Source organism: Talpa occidentalis, unplaced genomic scaffold (genome assembly GCF_014898055.3).
Source record: "Talpa occidentalis isolate TD23 unplaced genomic scaffold, MPIMG_talOcc4v2.1 talOcc4.8, whole genome shotgun sequence".
Classification (NCBI taxonomy): domain Eukaryota; kingdom Metazoa; phylum Chordata; class Mammalia; order Eulipotyphla; family Talpidae; genus Talpa; species Talpa occidentalis.
This window is the reverse complement of record NW_023605194.1, coordinates 114,132,846-114,157,516: the sequence shown is the minus strand read 5'-3', so window position 1 is coordinate 114,157,516 and position 24,671 is coordinate 114,132,846. Positions and strand designations below refer to the sequence as shown.

Sequence of the window (24,671 nt, the reverse complement as noted above, 5' to 3'; positions counted from 1 at the left end):
TCTTTATAGCTGCTGGATAGTAATCCCATGTCGGAAATATGGTTCACCAAAGTTTTCCCCCATCCTGTGGGCTATGTTTTACTCTCTTGGGAATGTCTCTGGACAAAAACTTTTTTTTTTTTAATTTGATGTCTAAATTAACTGTTTTTCTTTTCCTGCTTTTGCTTCTGGGATCATATTATAGATGATTCTTTTTGAGAGCTTGCCTTTTTATTACTCACATATTTAATTGTGGCAAAATACAAATAAAATACCAAAAACATCTACAGTCATAATCATTTCTAAACGTCAAGTTCAGAGGCTTACGTCCAAAGTGCTGACCAATGACTAAGTTGCATATGGATCTCAAGTTTCTCCACAGAACTAAGCAGAAAGCAACATCTAGAAGCTATGGAACTAGACAGCAATTTCAGCTGTTGTTCAGTAAACAGAAGGCAGTTTGTTGGTCCTATCACGTCAACCTGAAACTTGTCAACCCTGAAACACCTTGTCAACCCTGAAACACCACACCTTCAGAGTAAAGGATGTACCCAAGGTCTTAGGGACATTCCTATAACAGTCTAACCTTACAAACCCTACAACCAGCCTTCCCAAAGAGCAAGGCAATAGTAAATCAACTGTCTGATAATATGGCGGTCAACCTGTCAATGATCATTCAGTTTCCAAAGGTTAGTCATATTGTAGTTAGGCAAAGAAACAAGGAAATAGGATTCATAACCAATAGAAGCGGATGTGCAGAGGATTTTGATATTCAAAAAGCAAGGAAGGATGTTTAGTATCTATTTCTAATGTGTTTAAAACGTCGGGGAGAAGATGGATATAAACAGTCAAACAATGGGGAACTTAGAAGTTACAACAACATAATAAAAAAAGTTTGACAGTGCTGCAAAATGTAAAATATAGGGTTGCCACAGGACTATCAATTCCCCTGGTGGGTCTCTATCCCCGGGAAATGAAAACATATGTCCTGGCTTGTGAGGGTTCATTGCGGCATCACTCATAATAGCCAATAAATGAAACAATATAAATAAGTGGGTAAACAAAACACAAAATAGGGACACAAATAAATATTATTTGACAATGAAAAGGAATGGCATACTGGTACATGCCAGCAAACCCACACAGAGAGAGAAGAAAATCAGGGGTTGCATGACGTTGAGGAGGGTGGATCCTGGACTGCTCCATGCAAGGTAAGGGGTATTGGAATTCTAAAGTAGGTAGTGATGGTGGCACACAACTCAGTGAATGTACTAAAAACTGCCCAAGTACACACTTTAATGTGTGAATTGAATGGTATGTGAATTATATCTCAGTAAAACACACACATACCCCAGGCCTCAAATCTTATAAATGTGATGGTTATGAGACTTTATCACTTATGTGGGAATCCTGACAGAGGTTAATTTTAGTCCATGTTATGCTATGTGGTGAGCACAGTTGCAGTATGGAGTGGCAGAGAAAACTATTTGAAGAATATAACTTGTGATAACCCAAATCACATGAACACTGTATTCTGCAGATTTGCATCCCTGACACTTCGAGCTGGGCCCATTATTCGGCTCTTGAGAATGCCCTGTTTTTAATTGTCCTCCTGTCATTTCATGTGCAATTATCTGTTGGAAGCAGAAATCCTAAACACAGAGCCGTGGGCACCGTGTTCACTGCCCACGTCCCTGCAGGAAATGTGGCCATTTGAGCTGACCCAGGTCTGTCATGTCCAGTGCTGTGGCTCCCATTTGGTTGTAATTACATGGTCATTCTACCTCTAAGGACAGTTTAAGGGCTCATAATCAGGGTCTATTTAATAGGTTATTTTATATAGAATCCTCTCAAGCACACCTGAGGATGTTTAAGGCTGCATGGTTACATGGTAAAATAAAGAAAGGATGTCATCATAAAGGTCAGAGTAGTGATTTTTATCTAGGGGTGATCTTGCACCCCCTCGGGGTCATTTGGTGATATCTGGACTTATACTGGCTTGTCAGTTTGCTGAGGCAGGTGGGGGAGGGGGTAGCAGGGGGGTGCTCCTGACATCTAGTGGGTAGAGACTAGTAATGCAAAACTGCTTAATCTCCAGGAGCTTCCTCTGACAATTACCTGATACAAAGTGTTTATAGTGCTGAGGTTTGGAATCTCTGTAGGTATACAGTGTGTACACACCACACACACACACACACACACTTCATATTCATCCTATGCAAACAGATATATATATATATATATATATATATATATATGCATTCACGCACATACACACACAATGCAGAAGGAAGGAAAAACCCTTCGACAAACCAAAACCAGGAAATAAAAACACATCTACAGCATACAATTATTTCCAAGTATTTTAGGCATAAGTTCTTTCAAATTTGCAAAGAATAATTTGTCATCCAAAATAAAAGTTCCCCAAATAAAAATACATTAGGCTGCCAATTTATTTTATTAAATAAAGTAATCCTTGTAAGAAACCATCACTGAAAGAAGATAGCATACAAATTTTACCTGCTATTTTCAGTTTAAAATTTTAATAAATTTATAACTAAGTACATTTGAAGGTGGAAGGTCAACATGCTTTAATATTAGAAAAGTTATTAAATATATATTAATAATTCAAAAGTTAAGAAATTCTTAGATGAGGGAAATATTCAATCAAATTTGTCATTAATATCTTACAGTATTAAGTCAATTTCTTAAGAATATCTAACTCAACTATTATATTGAAGTCAGCAACTAGATTAACAGAGTGAAAGCTGTAAGAATTCAGCTATAACTCCAAAGAACAAAAAAGAAGCTTATTATTCTGATTTAACTTTCACATTCCAATTATCTAAAGAGATTTTAAAGTATAAATAAAAGTTGGAGGCTTTGTAGATCCCACCCTAGTTTATTTCATTGTTTTCCTTAAACTTCTGGGCTGTCTCCTCATTCACCTTTTTGTAGATGAGAGTTTTAAATAATGAGAAACTTCATAAATTAAGTCATTAAATATTTTTATTTCAAAATAATCTATTTTAAGAGACATAGCCCATAGTCAATTCCTAACTTTAACTCAGTCCTCCTGTTGACTGTTATTCTTATCATTTTATTTTTAAATTACATCCCTAACGTTCCTAGGCAGGAAGGAGGCAAGATTCTGAGGGGCACTAAGAATGTAGATTTCCTGTTACCTGCTCTTTTGGAAGCACTGCAATTCCCATGATTAATTTTTCAAGCTGTGAAAATGTCCCCAATTCCAAACAGCTCTATCAAAATGCCATCTCTCAGATTATCAAGCATCAGAAGAGCACTGATGTCAAGTCCAACCACAGGTAGCATCTGCTAATGAGAATTTCCTTCTGATGCCCATGGAAATGGCATCTCAGCGCAGGCAAACCAGCCAGTGTAAATGGTTCCTGCAGTACCATTTCCACAGTTAAAATGGACGGTTTCCACAGGAGGACAGCCCTTGGGACAGATGACAGAAGAGGACTCGGACAGGGGACAGAGGAGGACCTGGACAGTGACAGAGGAGGAGGGCATTAAAGAACATGGAGTCTTCTGTCTCTAACAACACGAAGACCTGCAGGGTCTCCTGCTGACTTCTGACCTCCCCTAAACACCTAATGGCATCATCATTTGTTCCCAGTGATGGTCTCTCCATGTCTCTTTATTCCTGGTTGCAGGACATGGAAATAATCTCTTTGTAACATAAGAAATTGCATTTATGATAAATTCAACTATTGAGAAACAATAGATTTTAAGAAACAATTTTTGGTTTGTTTGCTTTCAGTGAGTTATTTTTTCTTATATGTTTCCACCACAAAAGCAAGGATCTCATCAGAAAAGTTAACACTTCACAAGGCAATCAAAAAATTTAACTCGGTATCCATATCTGCTACATTAGCCAAAGCATTTGCTATAGAAAAATAAATCACAAAGTAAAACTATCAAGTTAAAATTTAACACTGGAATAGAATATAGTAAGATAGACACCTGCTTCCTTCTACTTACACTATTTTCTACTGAAGTAAAGATAAAATTATAGTTTTAATGCTTCCTCCCTACTTGCCAGTTTTTATCTATTTATCATGTCTTCCTTTACAACCATATCAAATATTTTATTTGGGAATTTTATCTTTTGCAGAAAATTTAGTGGGTTGTTTCTAAACATAATCATCCAGCAACATCTGTCCATCAGCAGTTGGCTAATGAGTGCTTACAATGGAGAATGGAAATGTCAACTAATCATTTAGCAATGAAAATAATTCCCTTTATTTGTGGGATATAGAACTGTCAGCCGCTAGCTAATACGAGAATATAAATGAGAGCAGACAACATCTAAAGGCCTTAAAGAGAGACCTTCGGTGCCCACTTGGGTCAGATGAGGATACAAGGTCCCCGTTATTAGCTGAGCTACCACGTCGTCATCCAGGGTGGTTCCCGGGCAACCTGTGGGCGCCGTCATCAGGCTCTGTTCTGAACACTCAGCAGAATTCTGATAAGCAAACCGCTATTAAATTAAAAAATAGGTGGGTATTTTTCCATGAGCAGTACAAGCCCAGTAACTAATGACAAGTCAAAAATTTAGTCATCGCATTTATTGTAAATCTACGTGAATAAAATGTGTGGCTTAACGGTAACAAAAACCTTACCGTGCAAGTAATAAATTTGTACTATTTTACCTGTTTACGATTTTTTGTAAGTAGATTTTTTTTTTTACTTGTAGTTCAATATGAACTGTGGGGTCAAGTATGTCATTTCTGTAATCCATGTGCAAGAAACCTCAGTGCATGCAGACAACTGTGCCTCTCGGGGTCCCCTCTGTCTTGCCCTCTCTTGTGCTCGCTCATCAATGGGTGTCAGAAGCAAGTCTGCACAGCAACACCTGCTAGGTGTGCAGTCCACCCTGTCCTTTCTCTGCACTTCGCCTTAAAATTACAGTGAAATACTCCTACAGGTTTCTCTTCGTCCACACTACTTTGGATTATAAATCCACTGCGAATGGAAACCTACTTTATATTTCTAGCCCTTCCCAGTAATGCCATAAGTGATCTAGAGATGTTTGTAAAAGTCAAGACAAATTTGCTCACAAGTACCAGAGCAAGCTGGCTGTCATACATCCGAGATTGGGGAGATAAGAATTCACCCAAGCGTTCAAGATATTATCTGTGGTACAGAATTATTTGCCTGTAACCTCTTATTATGTTCAGGAGGGGAATAGTTTCTCCCTCTCATCAATAACCATAATGAACCACATTTTGCCAGAATTCAGAATGCTAGCTTTAAGGATTCCATCTCTGAATTAGAGTCCTTTCATTCTTTGACAAATATTCTATCCCTTGACATTTTGAGGAAAGAAACTATTCAAAGATGAGTGTCCCCCAAGAACTTCGGGGCTCTCTGTAGGTCTCATTAGTTTATTCTGCCAGACACAAGCTACACCCACACATCCATAATGGGCGGGATGAGTTTTGATTTCAACCAACAATCTTCTATCAATATTCTGTCAGGGACTATCAATACTTGTCTTATCTATACATTTTTAATCAGCTTTCTCATCCTATTGGGCACTTCGTGAGTGAGTCAAATAAATCTTGGACTCATGCTCAGCCAAACTCATGCTCAAACTTGGGTAAGAACCAAGTTTTTAACCATTTTGGAATTATGCTTTCAGAATAGATTAAGTCTGAGGAAACACAGGGTTTCTCTGATTAGCAGAATTTTGTTGGTGATGTGGATGCTATGCTGTGGCTGCCTTCCTATGTTGAAATTATGGATTAATAAAGGATAAGAGAACACATCAGAATGAACACAAGCAGAACACAATGTCTCTCACTGTCTGATATATGACCTGACTGGATAGGTCATTGTCTGGCCAGGAAGGTTCTATTTCCTCATCTGGAAAGGGTGTGGAGGGGCCACAGAGTTAGAAGAGCAGAATGGCCTTCTGTTGAAATCTTAAAAAAAAAAAGAATATATGGGGCCTCCCTGGTGGCGCAGGTGGTTGAGCACCAAACTGTGAAGCTGTCCACAGCTTCTGTAGCGCGAGTTTGATCCCAACAGGCCAGGGAGATACCCACATGGCACGGCAGACCTCTCCTGTCTCACCTGCTGCTCCCCTCAGCAGTGTATTTCAGTCAGTCTGCCTGTTCTGTTCCCCATTGTCTCTGGTGAATCTTCTCACCCCCCCCCCACTTCTCTGACCTGTACCCCAGCTCTTGTATAAATAAATAAATCTTTAAAAAAAATGTTTATTAAAAAAAAGAATATATGTGGTAGAGGGTTCCATTCTCCTTCTGAGACATCAGATATAAAACTGTTCCTTTTGCTCTTGACAATTTAAAGAGCACCATAAGGAATGGGAAATACCTATTAGGTAATAAGGGAAAACCTATTTATCTTCTTATTTCATCAAAGAGGCCATCAGTTGAGGATCACACAGGTGAAATGGGTACCTTGCTTATCTGGAGAGAGACCACACTCTTGGGAATGGGAAATCAAGTTCCTCACATGCAGACTGACTGAAGCCCCATCTAGTTTCAGGTGTGCAGAGTGTGGAAAATTATACGCTTTGGTTTTATATTTTTTTAAAGCATGTCGGGAGAGGGACAGGTAACCACAGGCTCATTTTCACGGCATTTTCTGTGCATTAAAACAATGGCTGCAAAAACTCAGGTTGCCAACCTCAGTGCCAATTAAAGACACTGATATCTCATATCAGGGGGTTCATTTTGACAAATTTGATGAAAGAGAAATCTCAAAACAAGGAAGCTGTCGGCAGAGCCTGTTCCTTATCTTAATGCTAGACTATGGAGATAACTAGACACTACTTTCTATGATGTATTTTTGTTTATATAACATCTATCTATTTTGTCTTTGACTATTTTCTTGGAAAAGCAGCCCAAACAGTTGATATAAGAAATTCTGAAAAATTTATGTATACCCAGTGCTGTGACATTCTTTATGTCTGATTTCCCTTCAGTCATATTCTAGCTCCAGAGTTATACACTCTTTAAGCCAGCATAATAAATCATGAAATAGTTTTTCTCAGAGAGACAAAGGGGACATTACTTGAGATGCTAGCATGGCGCTGGGTGGTGGGGAGGCTGATGCAATTATCTAGAATGTCTGCTTATTCCTCCTTCATTCCTCTCTACCTGAGAACAAAATTATTATTCAGCACCGTTAGCTCTAGCATTCCATCAAGACTGAGATTAGAAAGTACTGATTTATAAGGAGAATTATAGCTGGAATAAGAAATTCCGATAAGCACGATGACTTAAAGGCTTTATTTTCACCCTTTCTCCAAACTACTCCGGTCCTTGCTATCTATGTTTAAGTTATGTAATAATTAATATTAGGACTTTTATTATCTACTCACCTACCTCAAATATTTAACTTTGTATTAGGTTGCTGTTTCGTCTCTGAAGCTTAGGAATTCTAATGTGCAGGCATATAAATCATGCTGGTGTATGATAAATGTACCACAGAACATTCGGTCCCATGTCCTGGGAGGGAAATGAATCGTCTTTGAAGGGTACAATGTTCTCAGAGTCTGTAGCAAATGTGGAGAGGGGCCATGTCCACTAGCTCTTACCTTTCCGATATAAGTAGAGTTTACTGGACTTCCCCCGAGACACATATACTCAAATTTCTTGATTTCATTTTATTTTCTAAGTATAGAAATAGGAAATACTACAGATTGAAAACCACAGGAGCAGAATGGCACACGAATGTTGCTGATGGTGGTGTGCCCTTGAGCACCCACTGGCCCTTTCTTGCCCTCTTGGCCACGTGGTTTGAGATGTAGAACAACAAGGAGCCAGCAGAGCGGCATCTATCAGCAGTAGGACCATTTGAGATTGAAAATCAAAGTGTTTCTGTATTGTCCTTGATGCAATCTGTTGAGAGACAGACGGCAGAGCAGAAGCAGGGCCCACACAGCAGATACAGAGACTTCTGCACGCTCATCGCAACATACAATGTCAACGGTGAAAGGACAGATGGGTGAGGGCACTAAGATACCAGCATGGTAGACACTGTGCATTGAGCCCTGGCGAGCAGGAGGGTCGCTAGTCTACGTGCCACACCCACGCAAAGCAATGACCGAGCCATTCGATCCTCCAGACAAATCCAGTTCTTCTAGTCTATCTGTTACCTCTTTTGGGTAAGAATATCCTGAAATTCTCCAAAGTTTCCTCTTCTCTGATAAAGAAGGTCTGCATCAGAGACACAGATCATTAGCCTCCACTAGGTCACTCTCCTCCCACAAAGACAGGGACAAATGCAAAGCATTCTGGTTGTTTGTGTTGTAACAAGTCTACTTACATATCCAGAGACCCAGAAACCCCAGATCATAGGGAATGGTGGGTGGCATTTTTAAAGGAACAAGCACATCACATCATCAGAGAACATCTGTGAGATCTCCAGCCGTGTGAGATTTCCATTACATTTCAAGCCTATACAACTTTCCGATAAGAACTGGATAAAAAATTTAATAGCTGAGCTGTTTATTAATGAACATGATGACCCGAGATTTAAGAAAATGATTCTCTTGCAATAAACATCGTAAAATGTCACCGGAAGTACCTTAACTTTCATATGTACATTATTAATTGTAGTTTTCAGCTTATATGCAAACAGAAATCCTAGTGACTATTTCTGAATCCTATTAACAAGCCCCCAGCAGGATGTCAAGGTCATTCTCTAGTAAATATGAAGGATGAGATCTAAAATATGAAAACCACTGAATTCAAAGTAAATGAACCATAGAGATCAGAGTCCAACCCCTCTAATTTACACAGAACATTTAAAATAGCAAAGGCACAGCGTGTTTAAATATCACTCATTTTTAGCCAAGTCAGCATTAGAAACAAAGGCAAATTCCCTCATGATCTTGAAATGAATGTATATGTTGCACATCAGGCAGGAGAGTGAATCTGTCGTTCATATTTTGTGATCTGATGGCAGGTAGACTGATTCCTGTTTCCCATTGGCTAATCCAAGGGACAGTGAATTGCACACTACTCTAAATAATCCTCAGTAACCTCTGTTGCACCAAAACCAATCTGGACTTAAAAAGAGTTTTGCAAACAAACTAGTGTTGACATCACCAAATATAGGATATAGGAAGCTCTGTCTGTGCCCTGTTGGTACTGAAATATCAAGGCACTTAATCACAAGTCCTATTTGTATTAAGGCCTCTAAGTCCTGAGGTGGGGCTGGGAATGAGCTGGACAGAGCACTGGGAACAAGGCTGGGCTCAGATCACGAGGTTTAGGATTCCTTGATGAAAGGGTTAGTTCTTTGGAACGATGCTCTAAGACCATAGGAAATTTCCTCACAGTTAGATGAAAGTGGAAGCATCCTGGAAGGATCTGGAAGAAGGTAACGTAAGTGATGTCAATTTAGGCTGTACTCCATGCCAGGTGTTTTGCTAGATTGTTTCCAGTAGAATATTTCCTTCAATCCTCACAGCAACCCTGGGAGGTCAATGTTTCTACCTGAACATGTGAGTTCAAACCCCTTTGGGAAGGTCACACATGGAATAGCTGTAGAAATATATTAGTTGGTGGGTGGCAAAGGCTTCCACTCCAATGTTAACAGAGCCCAAAGTAGCTGTTCCTACCGAACAGCGATGACATGCACACTTTCTGGAAGTGGACGACCTGGATCTGATCCACTGACCGGCTGCATGTCGGTGCAGAGTCCCTCCAGGCACCCACTTCTGCGTCTGTGTTCACCAACCTGCACCCAGCCGGGCACCGGGCAGGAGCTCAGTGCTCAGCTGGTGCTGTGTTATAACTATGCCCAGCAGGGGGCGCTATGCACCCATCAAAGCAGATTCCCAAAGGGGCCCTAACCCTTCAGATGGCCAAAGAGAAAAGCTACAAGTAGAGAAAGAGTAGCTCCCCGTGGAGGAAAACATGACTGTCTTTCAGCAAAGAATTTGGACATTGAATCAACATTCGGAGACCCAAAACTCCAGAAAAGGATCTGGAGACTATAGGCCCCGGGGAAGAGAAGCGTTGGTGTTTGGGAGCCTCAGCAGCCCCAACAGGGGGTGCAACAGCCAGTGTGAGGGCCTGGAAAGGGCTGCCAGAGCATGTCCTAGGCTGCCCCAGCCCTCCCATGTGGAGGGAGCAGATAATGGTGATGGTTGCTGGCATCAATCTTGCATCCCTCAGGAAAATGCAGGAGTGATGAAGCAACAGATCAGTTAAGCATTTTCCCAAGGTGTCCAAGTAAGGAGGGAAGAAGCCAAGATCCTACCCATTATGCTTCTTTGTGCAAGTGTCTCCACCAATGCAAGTGGGTCCAGATGACAGTTGGCATTTCAAATCCCTTCTGGCCTTTCATCATCATTCTGGCCCCCCAAAACACCATCACAGGTCACAGAGGCTCTGCTGTGTCCTGATGGAGAACATCTTGCTCCCTGTGTGGTGGTCATATCGCAGGTCAAGGTTATTCATGCCCGCCTGCATCCAAATGTTCTCCATCCACACAAAATACTTTGCATTGTCCCACTCAAAAAAACAAAAAACTAGCAATGCTTTGCAAGTGAAGCAACTCAGATGAAGCTTTCTTTAGGTTATTCAAACAGGAGATTGGCTATTCAAACAGGGATTCTTCAACTGCAAAGATGTGGTGAAATTTAGGGTTCAAGATTCTAGCATCATCAGGATCGCCCTTTTGTCCCTATGCCATTTACAGTCCCAGCCTTCCAAACAGGGCCTCAGCTTTAATAAGAGGGACCCTACAGATTGGGAAGTCATTTGCATTGTAGTTCAATCACCCTCAAGATCAGATTCTAGGTTTGATTTCTAGCAATCTCATCATTGTAACTACAGGACATAAGGGAGGATCTTCAGGGAGGTCAAAGAACCTTCCAGGTGCTTGGACTGTGAGCCAGGAATTTGAAGACCTGTACTTATCATTTATTACTCCCAGGTTCTCCAGCACAGTTATAAGGAGCCAACTCCAACTTTCAGGAAAATCTGTGATGACAGCAAGCACTTGGTCAACTGGAGCCTTCTACAGTTACTTAATTACAAGTATCGGAATGTGAATTTACCTAACATTTACCATTGCAAGGCGGAGCTTACTGGTATCCTCTTAATCATTCATGACAGGGTCACTGAGACTTACACAACCAATCAGATAAAGAACCAGTTCCAGAAAACCCAGAACCAATACTGAGTAACTTAAGATTCTGCTCTTCTAGAGTCATTTCTGGTACCAAATTAGTATAGATCAGGATTTTGTTAGAGAGGTAGAACCACCAGAATGGAAGTAGAAAGACAAATCAATCCATTTGTAATAAGGGTTTCACCTTACAGAGTTCGGGGAGCTGATTTCACAGTTGTCTTTGCATTTGATTCAGGAGCTTAAAATCCACAGGACAAGCAACTAGGGAAGAAAGAGAGGACCTCATGTGGTGGACGGAACGAGCAGGCCGGACTCACAGCATGAGCTGGAGCTCACAGGGACAAGCAGGACTCTCTGACCTCGGGAAGTGGGTGTCCAGCAGAGGTCAGGGCCCGTCCTCACTGAGCTATGCCCACGTCTGCCCACGTGAGGTAAGGGACCAGGCAGTGACTGCAAGACACAGTCACTGTCCTTGACTCCCTCCTCCAAATCACCCTCATAATCTCTTGATCTCACCCAACCAGAAGCATGGAGATTTTAGGAAAATATAGGAAACCCTTGCCAACTTGACACATTACAAAGCCACCCTAGTCTATTACAACTCCACTCTGAGGCATGTGACATTCACAACAAACCCAATGCAGTTTCCAGGAGAGACAAAAAGAAAAATGACTTGACTCAAGCCAGTGTCATCCCAACAGGAGAGGGGAGGATGAAACTGGCCCTTCAGGAAGGGGATATGCAAAAGGAACAGGGAAAATCCCAGAGGACTTACTGCTAGCCTTGACTCAAAGCAGTCTCTACACCAGCTAAATAGGCCCTGCGGGAGAGAAGAATGAGTTTGCATTTTGGAATCCACATTTATTTCTAATCAGCTTGAGGAAGACTAGGTTTGCTCAGTGATGAGCTACATCTATGTGCCTTTTTCAGCCTTGGTAAGTTTTATAGCAAATTTATAATCAGGGCACAAAATTCTTTCTTTTATAAAATGTGTTTCTGCAAGTATGCCGATGAGGAATTTCTTCAGCCAGAGCACTAGCCTGGGGCAGAAGTTTCCACACTGCCAAGGCCTTCTCATGTCTGTCTAGCAACCTTGCCAGGATTAATTCGGGCAGCAGTGAGGACATGAGTGAAAGCAGCTGGTCTACAGAGCCATTAGCACGAGGTCTAGAACAGTGCCGACCCCTCTAGGACTCAGAACACAGAGTTGCTGGCCAGTAAAGAGAGGTGGACTCCCCAAAATAGCAGTCCTGAGCAGAGTGCTTTGACCCATTTTCAACACCTCACCTGCTCGGGACCATTAGCCTGTGACCAGTCTGAAGAGGAAGACATTAAGGAGCAAATTGTATCCAGAGAGTCACCAAAGCAAAAACAATTTGGGCATCTACTTAGAAAACGTGAAGCCTGCAGCCCTAAACCTTTACAAGTCTGGTTCAAAGACTAGAAATATCGACACACTAAAAGAAATCTACAGCAGGTGAGGAAATACAGCACATTTGGAAAGATCTCTCCAGTGAACTCAATTTGACAAGGGGAAGGGCATCTATCTCTCCATCATGTGGAGCGAGGCATGCGCCTGCAGAGGTGCAGAAAGAGCAGCGGTAATTTGGTGGGACGTGGTTCAGCCACTCAGGAGCACCCGATGGGTGTCATGGAGGTTTTTCATTCTGAATGGAACATGCCAACAAAAAATAGGTGCAATGAAAACGAGACCCAAACATCTCAAGGACCGAACCATGTCTCCTTGGTCCCCGGCTACACAATAGATTTCATCCCATCCCAGTGATTTGCGAAGCCAAGACAGACACTTCTTTTTTGGGTCAATATCCTTCTTCAAACTCCTCCAAGTGATTTAAAACAGTGTTTCAAGTCCAAGTGATCCTTCCCTCTCATCACACTGAGTTCCTTGTTAAACAGCCAGCGACCATAAAAGAGCATTTAACAATCTGCTTCGAAACACCTCTTTTCCAGCCAAATTGCACCTATCAAGTTAAAACAGAAGCTCTTTGGATTCTTAACAAACACGCACTGAATATTTTATGGTTTGCACAGTAGTTACAGCATGTTGCCTTTTCTTAATTAGCATATAGATGGTGCCTTTCTTTCATGGCACGTTATGATTGTTGCAGTAATTCAATAAAAGGATCCTAAACATTTACATCGCGGGGCATTTTCATGAGTTATACCGACAGAACGGCACACGCACTGTCATACATCTGCTCTCAAAGTCATTGCTTTACATCCCCGTATCATCTCTCCCCTTTTAAGAGCAAGAAATAGCATAGCTGGAGCAAGCCTTCATTTTGTTCCCTTTTTGCCTCTCTGTGAATTTCATCCTTTCGCAGACTCTGTTCTCCATAACTAGGCTCCAATCAGTTCTATTGAATGACAGCAATTTTTTTTTCCTGAATCCCTCATGACAGACTAATGAATTGTTCTCTTAACCTCTCCCATTGGCGCTTACTATACAACAATAAACAACGCTTCCCCTGTCTGGTCACCAGCTAGACTTACACCCAGGCTTTTCAAAAACAAGCCATGACTAGTCAGAAGTACAAGTCTTCCATGGAGAAAGCAATGCATGTTCAAAGAGAAATCATCATTTCTCTACAGTGTACTGTCCCCCGAAACCATTCCCAACCTCAATGGCATATGGGGTAGAGTTCAGTTGAAAAAACTGTTATGTAAAACATCTCATGCTCTGCACTGTTAGAGCCATTTGTGACACAGTCACATGATCTGCTCCAGTTTGAAACCCAAGGCTCTGAGGTGCCTTCATTTGCAAAAGCTCGGCCACATCAGGCTCCTGCCTTCGGCTATACCCATCCTAGTCTCCAAGCCGCCTCCTTTATATATTGAAGGAGTAAGTCACAACTTCAGAGAAATTCAAGAGCTATATTCGGAATAATTCAAGCCTACAGCATCAAACTGATGGATTTCAAGTAAGAGGCTTAGGAGGACATTCTATTACCTTTAGATGCATTCTGAGTGAGCAGCAAACATACCTGAAGCAGTAAACCGCCAGTGGTTTGGAAGCTGAGGTCAGGTCAGCGCTTGCCTGGCTGCCCAGAGAGGGAATAGACTTCTAAGCATCCAGGCTCATTCTTTTCCAGTGGGTCCCTGGGGAATCTTGCAGGGAGACCTACGAGAGAGGTAACGCCAGCAAGCTCTGTTTCATTATCTAGGCATTGCAAGCAACCAAGGAAGCCACGACTTCTACTAGAAGGGGAAGGGATAGACTTTCTCTCAGTTGGAATTTCAGAAAGGGGAGATGAAAGGTCAGGGACCACACAGGAAGGGGGACATCAGAGCTGACCCGCAGGAGGAGCAGCAGGGTTCAGATCAGCCTGTCAGAGAAACACAACAGTGCACCAGACGCCAGAGCCCAGTGGTGCAACGGCAAGATCTTCAGGAAGGGCATTTTAAAGGCACAAAGGAGAATCATTCCAGATTCCAAGATGGAATAACAATCACACGTATTTAAAAATTATTCAGGGGCCTCCCTGATGGCGCAAGAGATTAAGACGCAACCTGTGAAGCTATCTGCAGCCACTGCAGCAAGAGTTCGATCCCTGGCCAGCCAGGGAGCTGTGCACATGGCGCAGCAGACCTCTCTTGTCTCACCTGCTGCTCCCCTCCGCAGTGTATTTCATCAGTCTGCCTGTTCTGTTCCCCGCTCTGTCTCTGGTGAATCCTCTCACCCCTCTGCACCTCTGGCCTGTACCCCAGTTCTTGAATGCATAGATAAATAAATCTTAAAAAAAAGAAAAAATAATAAAAAAATAAAAATTATTCAAATGTGTCAAGAAGTACTCTAAATATCTAAATACTCATACAATTGAGATCAGTTAACACCCATGCCATCTTTGGGAGGCAGAGACACCATGACCCTCTTTCTAGATGGGAGTTGAGGGAGAGTGGGCTTACATTGTATATACACAGTTTCCATGGTTACAAGAGTGATGCTCAGCGTTGAAATGGGATCGTCTCGGTGTAATCTGTGCCCTGGACCACAGCAGGACCCGTGGCAGGCAGAGGGGAGGCGGTCACCGAGGCCACAGCAGCTCCGGCTGTCCTTCCCTCCTGCCATTCATTCACTACTTATCATTCATTCAACAAGATGCCCTGCCTGGCTTCGGGGGGCAGGTTGGGACTGGGTCAAAGGTGAGGGAGCCCAGCGGACTATGGTGGAGAACTGTGGGTGCCTCGGCAGTGGGGGTGGGGTGGTGGCATGTAGCTGAAGAGTTGTGGCCCACACCCCTAAATCCCACAGTGCTGTAAATTCATGTGACCACCACAAATGAATTAATTAAACAATAGACTCTGCCCATTGCACAATTTACCCTGGTTGTGGCCAGGACGTGAATGACCCCAGAAGCACTTTCAGGCCAAATTGCCACCTCCTTTCTCTGAATGCCCACGTCTCATCAGCTCATAACAGAACATGCCTTAGACAGTCACTGCCCCAGCCCGAGCTCTGTAAGGCAGAAAGAAGTCCAGAGCCCAGGATTTCTCTACCGCGTGTATCTTCCGTGGTACTTGCTTTGTGCTTCTAGTCAAAATACCTCAACACACAAATAAAAGGCACTGTTCTGCTGGAATGTATTAATGATAATCATTTACAAAAATGGTTGGTCTATGACGTGGCTGGAGAGTCAAGGGGGTTCGTACCTACACACATGCTTGAATTTTCATCATATAAACCCCAAGCGAGTTAAGCATCAGTGCAGGACGAGCAAAGAGCGCAGGTCTCAGTGAGTCGACGATGCCGTAACGGTAAATGTCCTTCAGACTTGGAAATACATGAATCACATTCACAAAGAGGAAAAAAATGCCCTTTTCATCAGTATGTTCATATCCCCACACGGCTCCACTCCCTAAAATTTACTGATCAGTGACCAAAATAAATACAGCTTATCAGCATGCTAAGAGGTTTATGCTGCTTGACCAGTGAGTGATGTGGTAGCTCTGAAATGGAGATAAATCTACCACCTACCTCTTCATTTTTCTTTCCACCACCTAATTTTGAAGATGCAGAATAAATTAAAGATCAGCGACTCATTAAAATCCACATGGTTAATCCTGAACACCTACTCTGATGGATTCACCCAGTTACGCCCTGAGCTGCAAGATCGTGCAAACATGCTGGAGCCTTGAATCCACTGAAGAGTTATAAAATCCAGCCAGTACACCCCTTCTTGTGAGTGTTTCATGGTTTTTTCCCCAAAGTGGTAGCTCTCTGGGGAGCTGACACAAAGCAGCTGCTCTCCTCTTCAGAAAGGGAGTGCCAGTTGCCAGACCTGAAATCGCTGCTGGGATTACAGCAGACTCCCCAACCACCGCACCACAGAAACAAGCAGCTAGTCTGACATGTGAGGATAGCAAGACGGGCTTGAAGAGCCTGGAACTTCTACACTGCAGAGCCCAGTCAGCACCCCTTGGATAACACTGACAAGGCTTGAAATGAAGGTGATTTTGCTCTAACAGTGACTGGGGAGAAAGGTCAGAATGTGCCAGTAGGACAAAGAAACAGAGAAGACTCATCATTTTAGAAAGTTTGGTAAACAGAGTTGGTCAGGCAATCCTTACAGCCTGCTACCTAGCCACGTGGTGTGGTTGCATCTGCAAGGCTTGTGTTCAGAACAGGCTGTTGGCTTAGAGGTGGCCACTCCCAGCTGGACAACGCTCATTACCATATGCCTGCAAATGCCCATAATGCTTTGCATTTGAGATGCATTTACTGACTCTTCCAAGCTAATGAAGATTGAAGTCATCGTCCTAAACATAGCAAGGGCTAACGTTCAAGCATTGGGCCATCAGAGGGACCAGATGGCTATTCTAAAAATTATAAATTCATATATTTCTGTCACTCTATGGGGGATTAATCATTGGATGTTAGTATGGCTGAACCCTTGAAAGGAGCAACCCCTTCAAGGGAGCAGTCAGCATTAAACATCCAACACTACACTGGACAAACGACTGTCTATTCACTTTCTATAGAACCCCAGAGAAGTTTTAGGAACCATTCTCATCAGGAAACACTCATATCACCCCGTACTAAAGTAATACAAATAAATTTATTGACTAAATGGCAATATGTCAATGGGAGAATTTAAACCTTAAATGTATTCAAAATGCAGCAGACTTTGAAGTTACTATCACAAGCCCAAAGTCTTCTGGGCATGTTAAAAATTCAGTCAAAACTTTAAAAAGTTAATGGGCAAAGTCCAAGTCTCCCTGTATGGATTGTTTGAGGGCTGCTATTGCAATGCTTGAAAATCAGGTATAGTACAGAAAAATTAAACTCTGCCTAAGGTCCATTAATTATAACACAAGGCCTCAGCCAAACAACAGCTTGGCCTTAAATCAATACTCAATTAAATACATCCTGCAGTGCTAGTCATTAATTGCTCTGCAGCTTAGAAATAACATTCTCTCTGCTGTAGAAGGGAATCAAAATTGGTGTGAAACTTCAGCTTGGTTCCTTTACGATCATCTTTTCTCCACAAGGAAAATTAACTTCTCCAGTCACTTATAGTTCATCCATTTCAAATCCACTCAAACCCACTGAAAACTGAATGCAGTAACAAGCAATAGCTTTTTGGTTGTGAAATAACGTATTAGTTTGCCTTAAAGAACACACACCATCAAATAGGATTCTCAGTCTTCATAACGAAAAGCATCATCATTTCGACGTTAGAGCTTTTCTTGGGGACACGGGCAACTCTGCTGCCTGTATTGGAGGGAAGAGGATGAAGGCATGAAGGCGGTGTCTTGATCGCCACTGGCCAGGAACTTGTGTTAAAATAGGGAATGTTATCCCCCTGCAATGAGGAGCCACCTTTCAGCTCAACTCCACCCCACCGCAAGCAATTCATCCTGACAAAGGTAATTACCGGCGCCTGCCCACCGGAGAGTCATCTGGAGCGCTGATCGGACAGCAGGACAAAGAGTGGAGCAGAGGGCGGGTGGAAGCGAGGGTTACGGCTTTAGAAAGGAGGGTGCGCAACCTAGAAACTCCCAGAAATTGTCACCATTGCTAAAGAAGAAGAAAATAAACAAAGCAAATGGAGACGCCAGCGGGCAGGGATTGTCGGGGCTTGCAGATGGGGGAATGGAGACTTTAGAGAGCATGCTTGTGTTGTCTTTATCAAGTTGTATTAATTTGCCATTTATTTATAAGGCGATATTATTTCAGGACACAGCTTCACCCCTCAAGGCGTGCACACACTTCATCTGCCTTCCACCAAAGTTTCCAGTTCCGGTGGCCCCTACGGTCACATCCACCCCCGTCCCTTCTTCCACACACACACACCACGCCCCTGTCCCCCACCCCTACTCCCGGCCCTTCTGGGAACTGTCACCTTTTTCACAGACTCTAAGTTAACTCTGCTGTGTACCATCGCTTTGTCTGCTTCGGTGACTGGTGCTGCGTGAGGGAAGCCAAGCCAAATCCGCCTTCACTTTCCCCGCCTCTGCTTCGCTCCCTCACTCCCAGCGCCCAGGCCTCTCGCAGGAGGCACCAGCGCTTTTTAAGAGCAGAGGGTGTCCACTGAGCCCAGATTCCGCTGTTTGTTTTCACCCAGTCATCGGGCAGCGGGCATTTAAATCCTTTCTACGTCTTGATTATTGTGACTAAGGCCACGAAGGTCGGGTGTGCGCGTCTCCTAGGTCAGTGTTCTCACAGTCTTCAAGAAGTCGGAGCAGGAGTGTCGGTGCATTTCCACTGGTATTTTGTGAAGTGGTCGCCCACTTCCCATAGGGGCTGCTCAATTTACACCCGACCCCCAAGGACTGAGAACACCCTCTTCTGAAATGAGGGGGTATCTCAGCTCTACACCGGCTGGGTCAGGACATTGTCGGTTTAAACCAACAACCCCCAAAATACAACGATGTAAACCAACTGGTCTCAATAAACAGGATTTCAGAAGCCCTGGGAGCAAGCAGAGCTCCGGGGCGGACCCCGAGCAGAGAGAAGAGAGCAGAGCCTGGGGGTAGCTCCCTCCCCTCACACGCCCCCTTCCCAACCTGAGGATCAGCGAGGGAGCCTTCGGCGCTGGCCCTTTCCTTACTCACCGCAGCCTGGCGCTGACCCACTGCCATCCGATGTGCAAAAGCAAAACGTCCTCACGTCCTCGCTTTCTCCGAACAGCCTCAGTTTGAGTCTCCTAAAAAAAAAAAAAAAAAAAAAAAAAAACAAAAAACACTATTAATAATGCAGCCAAGACTCCCAGTTCCTCCTGCAGGAAGGCGCGAAGCTGCCCCCTTCCAACAAGCAGCAAAATGCTGAACAAGCTGAAAACGCAACAGCTCTCTTGGGCTCCTAAGGGACGAGGGGTTCATAGGTCCCTGACAGGTGCGCACAGAACCCCACGTGCAGAACTAGGACCCCAAAGCCGAAGGTTCTGTGGGCCCCTGAGCTGTGACGGACCAAAGGCTGGGGGCTCGGTGTGGGCAAATCTGAGATGAACCCCCAGGGGGGCCGGTCACTGGGAAGACCCACACTTCGTGAGTCTCGCCTTCCGGAGTTCCACCACATCCTGACAGGGACTGAGACAGTCACTCCTGCTTTCCAGACGGTCCGGGTGAGAGAAACCGCCAGCGGGTAGGATGAGTTGCCCCAGGTGCTGGGTGAGCCGACATGGATCTGGGCTGCGGGCCCTGTGGGAGCAACTGGGCTTCCAGGCCAGAGGGCGCCATGATCATGTCCGTCTCGGAGGGAGGAGGCCGGGAGCCCACAGTGGAGACACCTGCGCCTGCCGGGGAGAGCCCAGCGCAGAACAGGCTGCCACGCCGCTCTCCTCGGCCTTGTGGCAGCCTTGCACCCCCTGCTCCTAACACCCAGCAGGAGCGGCCAGGCCTGCTCTCCAGGCTGGCTCCCTCGGGCGCCGCCAACAAAGCCTTGCCCGCTTCAGCTGCACCCCGCGCTCTCCAGGGAGTTCTTTCCCTAGAGGCCAAGCACCCGCTCTTTGGGGTCAGGACCCTGTTATGCTTCCAGCGGTGGGTGGGGAAGAACCATCTTGACCCCCAGGCCCTGTGTCCTCTTAACACCGTCCCCCAGGGGAGGCTGTTGGCCAGAGTGAGGCCACCTGGGAGTCCGCAGTGGCCAGAGGGCCTGGGGAGGGAACAGCAGTTGCAGCCCCCAACCATCCAGCCCCTCCGCCACCCATCCTGTCCCACCTGAGGGGAGGAGGGGAGGGGAGGTGTAAAGGCAGGAGGGCACAGGGCAGGATCTCTATGATCTGAGCAGAAGGGGTAAGGAGAGAGTCCTGGAGCCCTGGGTGGCTTTTCAGGCTTTTATTGGGATTTACCAGGTACACAGCAGGCAGGGGCGCTGGGGGGCCAGGAGGCTGGCGGGCCTCTCGCCCCCGGCAAGCCTTCTCTCGTGTTCTGCTTCTGCTGGTGTCCCGGTGATGCCGCCCCTAAAAGCCCAGTCTCAGCCCAGGTGAATCCCATCTACCTACGCCCACAGCCTCCTCCAGGTGCCGCCATCAGGCATGCATCAGGACCGCAGGGTTCTGTCATCCATCCTGATGGCGGGAGGGCAGAGAAGCCTGATGCTTTACTTACCCTACAGAAGGGGTGACCTGGAAAGGCCAGGGGGTGCTCCCACCCAGAGACTGAGACTGAGAAGATAGGAGGACACAGAAAACCATGTTTTCTTGATTAAACATTCTCGTTTCTGTAAAAGGTGCGCATTGTTATGCAATGTTTATTCACTTCTTTGCATCCCACCTATTAAATCAACGGCCCATATTTTAAAATACCCGGGAGTGAGCAGCAGCCACGCGGGAGAGCCGGCTGAGGGGCGTTCTCCCCGGAGCGGGGAGCTTCCTCGGGTCCTCCATCTTCCTGCCCAGGAAGTGTCCACCTCAGTTCGCTCACGGGAGGGACCTGGTCACTCGGCTGCTCTCGGACCCTCCCGAGAGACCGGCTGTAGGGTAAGGAAAAATGTCAGGCTGTTCTGCCCTCCCGCCATCAGGATAGATGAGGATCTGCGGTCCTGAAGGCATGCCTGATGGCGGCACCTGGAGCAGGGTGTGGGCCTAGGTAGATGGGATTCACCTGGGCTGAGACTGGGCTTTTAGGGGCAGGTCGCAGGGACGCCAGCAGAAGCCGAGAAAGAAGCAGAGAGAACGTGAGAGAAGGCCGGAGAGCCCAGAGAGAGTGAAGACCTGCAGGGGGCTGGGAGGCCTGCCAGCCTACTGGCCCCCCAGTGCCCCTGCCTGCCATATGCCTGGTGAACCCTAATAAAAGACCTGCAAAAACCACTGAGGACTCCTTTACCCGGTCTGCTGGATCGGAAAACATGCCCTGTGTCCTTCCTGCCCTTACAGGAGGAGAGGGGCCCCGAAGCCCCCTGGGGCCAGCAAGCATCACACAACACGGGCTCGGGAGCACGTCCTCGCCAGAGGCCTCTCTCCCTGCTGGTCCCCTGGTCTGTTTCTGCTCAGCTTTTTGGTCCAACAAGGTTCTAAAAAAGCCCCGCAGCAGCACGAGTCAGCCCGCCCTGCCCATCCCGGCAGCAGGGCACCTCCAGCTAAGTTTCAGCAAAGGACGGAATGCATTGTTTCACATCAAGGGAAAATGCAGATGTGGCGGAGCTTCAGGTGCTGCCAAGCCTGACAGCAGGACGTGCCGTTCCCATCTCCCGCTTCTCGGAGGGACTCGCCTCACACAGGCTCACCTGGGACCAGCTCACCTGGGCGGGGCTCTCCCCAGGCAGGGAGCCATGGAAACATGGTGCCCTCCTGACGGCCGCCCTTCTGTTTTGCTAATCCTGAAAGAGAGATGCTCTAAGAGCCCACCCCATGCGCCCACCCGTGGGACAATGACCCGCGATTCTGGTCCGCGGGGCTTGGAATTGTCTCAGCCTCCGAGAGCGGCCGGCCTCCATCGCGGCAGAGAGCTGAGAGGGCTCAGGGGCAGGAGTGCGTCATTGTGGAGGCGGGATGAAGGGCCAGCGCCAAGCAGGACAGATGTCTCGGGCACACGACCGGGCGTCAGATTCCAGACACCAGAATGGGACATTCCCCCGGATTTGAACATAGTAAACAACATTGCCTGTCACTGCACCAAACAAATTAAAATGTCACATAAAAATCCTGTCTCCTTGTAAGCTCAAGTAGTCAAATATTAAAGTGCAATAATCTTCCCTTCAGTTTTCTTTTGCACCTTAATTCAGCCCCCCAGAAATCCTGCAGAAGGCGGGTGACCCAAGGGCTCTGTCCGGTGCCATGAGGCTTCGGAAACGCAGCCAGCTTGGCCGCCCGCGCCGGTCTCTAAGCTCCTCCCAAGCTGAGCTACCTCTCCCAGGTCTCCCTTGCTGAGACCAAGCAGGATGTGGGGGCCCTACCCCTCGTGAGGGGTGGGGTCAGGCTTCTGAAGGGCTGTCCTCCTACACCTCTGAATCACATGTGTGTCAACCAAGGCTGCCTCCACAAAAAGTAATACAAATTAAAATATTAAAAATAATATTTAGAAAATACGAACAAAACCTGCTTCACGGGGCTAACTGCCACAGAATAAAGCCGGGGGTTTGATATACTCGGGAGACAAGGAAAGTGGGGAGCAGTCTCTGCCTCAGGCTGTCCTGGTTTTTTCCTTACGTGATCAGGAGAAAAGAAAAACAGACTGAAGGTCCAGGGTATTCTCTGACTAACAAGAAAATGTCCACGGGCTCTATAGGGGTGGGATAAATAAAGACAAGTCCCCGGGTCGCTGCCCATGGGTTAATTATCACAAGGTTCGTGAGAAAATTCAATTACCAATGACAAAGACGGTCTATAAATATAAGTGAACAATACAATTTCCGGACACATATTTTCTAAGCCTGGCTTGCAATCTGAGCATTTTAAGGGAGAGCAAGGCGACCTCTGAGGAGAAGTTTCTGCTGCTCCAGGTGGGTGTGGGGATGCAAATTCGCAGTGATAAATTACAGGATCCACAAGGATTTCATCTGAATAAGGTCTCTTGGCTTCTTGGGGAATTCCCTAACAAAATTATTATTCGTTCTTTAGAGATTATTTACAAACCCACTTTTATCGCCTCTGGGGTTTTTAATCACTGACCGTTGTAACATGTATTTCAGATTTAACCAGGCAGGCATTAAAGTTTCCTCAAATCCCATTAAAGTTGGGATTTGAATTTCCACTGCAGGTTTGTGCTATTGTCATTTGCTCTTCCATGAACCCCACCTACCCCTGGGGAGTGGGGAGGCAGCCTTTGTCTCTGTGCCCTCCCTTGACACTCCCTAATCTGAGTGGCAGAGCCCCAGGGGAAGCAACTGATTTGGCCTCAGGCTCTGCTGACCCTGCCCTTCCTCAGCCTCTAATTCCCCGGGTCCTGGAAAACCTGCTCCACCCTGGAGCATAAATTCCTTCCCAAGGTGGCTTCATGGTTTCAGCTGCACCTCATTTCACCGCTCCCTTCCCCAGCATAGCTGAGAAACAGGCTCACGTGTAAAACCTTAATGTTGCCCCAATGTTGTCAACGCGAGAAGATCTGCTGCTCCCTACAAGGTTCAGAACCAGCTGTCCAAAATCTTCCCACCAGAGACTTGCCAGCCTCCATCCTCGCCTTCATCGTTTGCAGCTACAGCTGAAGAAATGATTATTCTATGATGACATTTCACTGACACTGGAAGTTTTCATGCTCACGTGGGCCTCTGAGCTTGAGGAGATGGACCTGAGCTCGTGGCTTTCAAGAGGGTTGGTCCTGACTCCTAGCAGGAGTCTCCAGCCTTAGCTCCAACATTTCACCTTCCTGTCCACCATGCCAGAGGACTCTCTCCAGCAACACCACAGCCACCTGCTACGAAAACCGCCTGCACCAGCCACGTCTGTGAAACCCACAAGCACATCAGACGGCTCCCTGCAGAGGACACTAGTAAATGACAGAGCTGGTGTCGTTTAAAAAGTCCACATCCTGGGCCTCCCCTGGTGGCGCAGTGGTTGAGCGCTGGGCTGTGAAGCTGCCCGCAGCCTCTGCAGCACCGGTTCGATCCCCGGCCACCGGTGAGGGTCCCCCATGGCGTGCAGACCTCTCCTGCCGCCCGCTGCTCCCCTCAGCAGTGTATTTCATCGGTCTGCCTGTTCTGTTCCCTGCTCTGGCTCTGGTGAATTCTCTCACCCTCCCACGCTTCTGACTGTACCCAGTGCTTGTATAAATAAATAAATAAACCTTTAAAAAAAAAAAAAGAGTCCACATCCTAACCACAATCCCATCCTGGACGGCTGGGTCAGTGGAGGCCTAGAAGTGGTCCTCTAGGAGAGATGACTCTTTTCTGAATAGATATTTTAATTTTTCAATAGGACAATCTACTGATGAACCCCCACCCTCAGGATTCTACACCAGAGATAACAGGCTCCATCAGTGCTATTCAAGAGGTGGAGCATGCACTAGTAGTAGCCTGCAGATCCCACCAGTACCCCTCCCCCGCCATCTACCACAAGACACGTGCAGAAACGGGATAAGCACTACATGGCTTCTAAACAATTTGATATTGTCATGTCCTCAAGCACCTGGAATTACATTCTGCATGCCTG

General features: G+C 45.8%; 1 long non-coding RNA gene across 1 annotated transcript in view; it reads right to left on the bottom strand.

The window, feature by feature from the left end:
- The window catches only part of LOC119234370 (uncharacterized), a 66,473-nt gene extending 45,979 nt beyond the window's left edge, over positions 1–20,494 (bottom strand). Inside the window, exons 1-3 of the long non-coding RNA XR_005122602.2 lie at positions 20,436–20,494; positions 19,201–19,292; positions 14,130–14,266 (exon numbers count right to left, since the gene is read on the bottom strand). This is a non-coding gene — a long non-coding RNA (uncharacterized LOC119234370). The remainder of the gene's footprint in view (positions 1–14,129; positions 14,267–19,200; positions 19,293–20,435) is intronic.
- Positions 20,495–24,671: the final 4,177 nt, after the last annotated feature.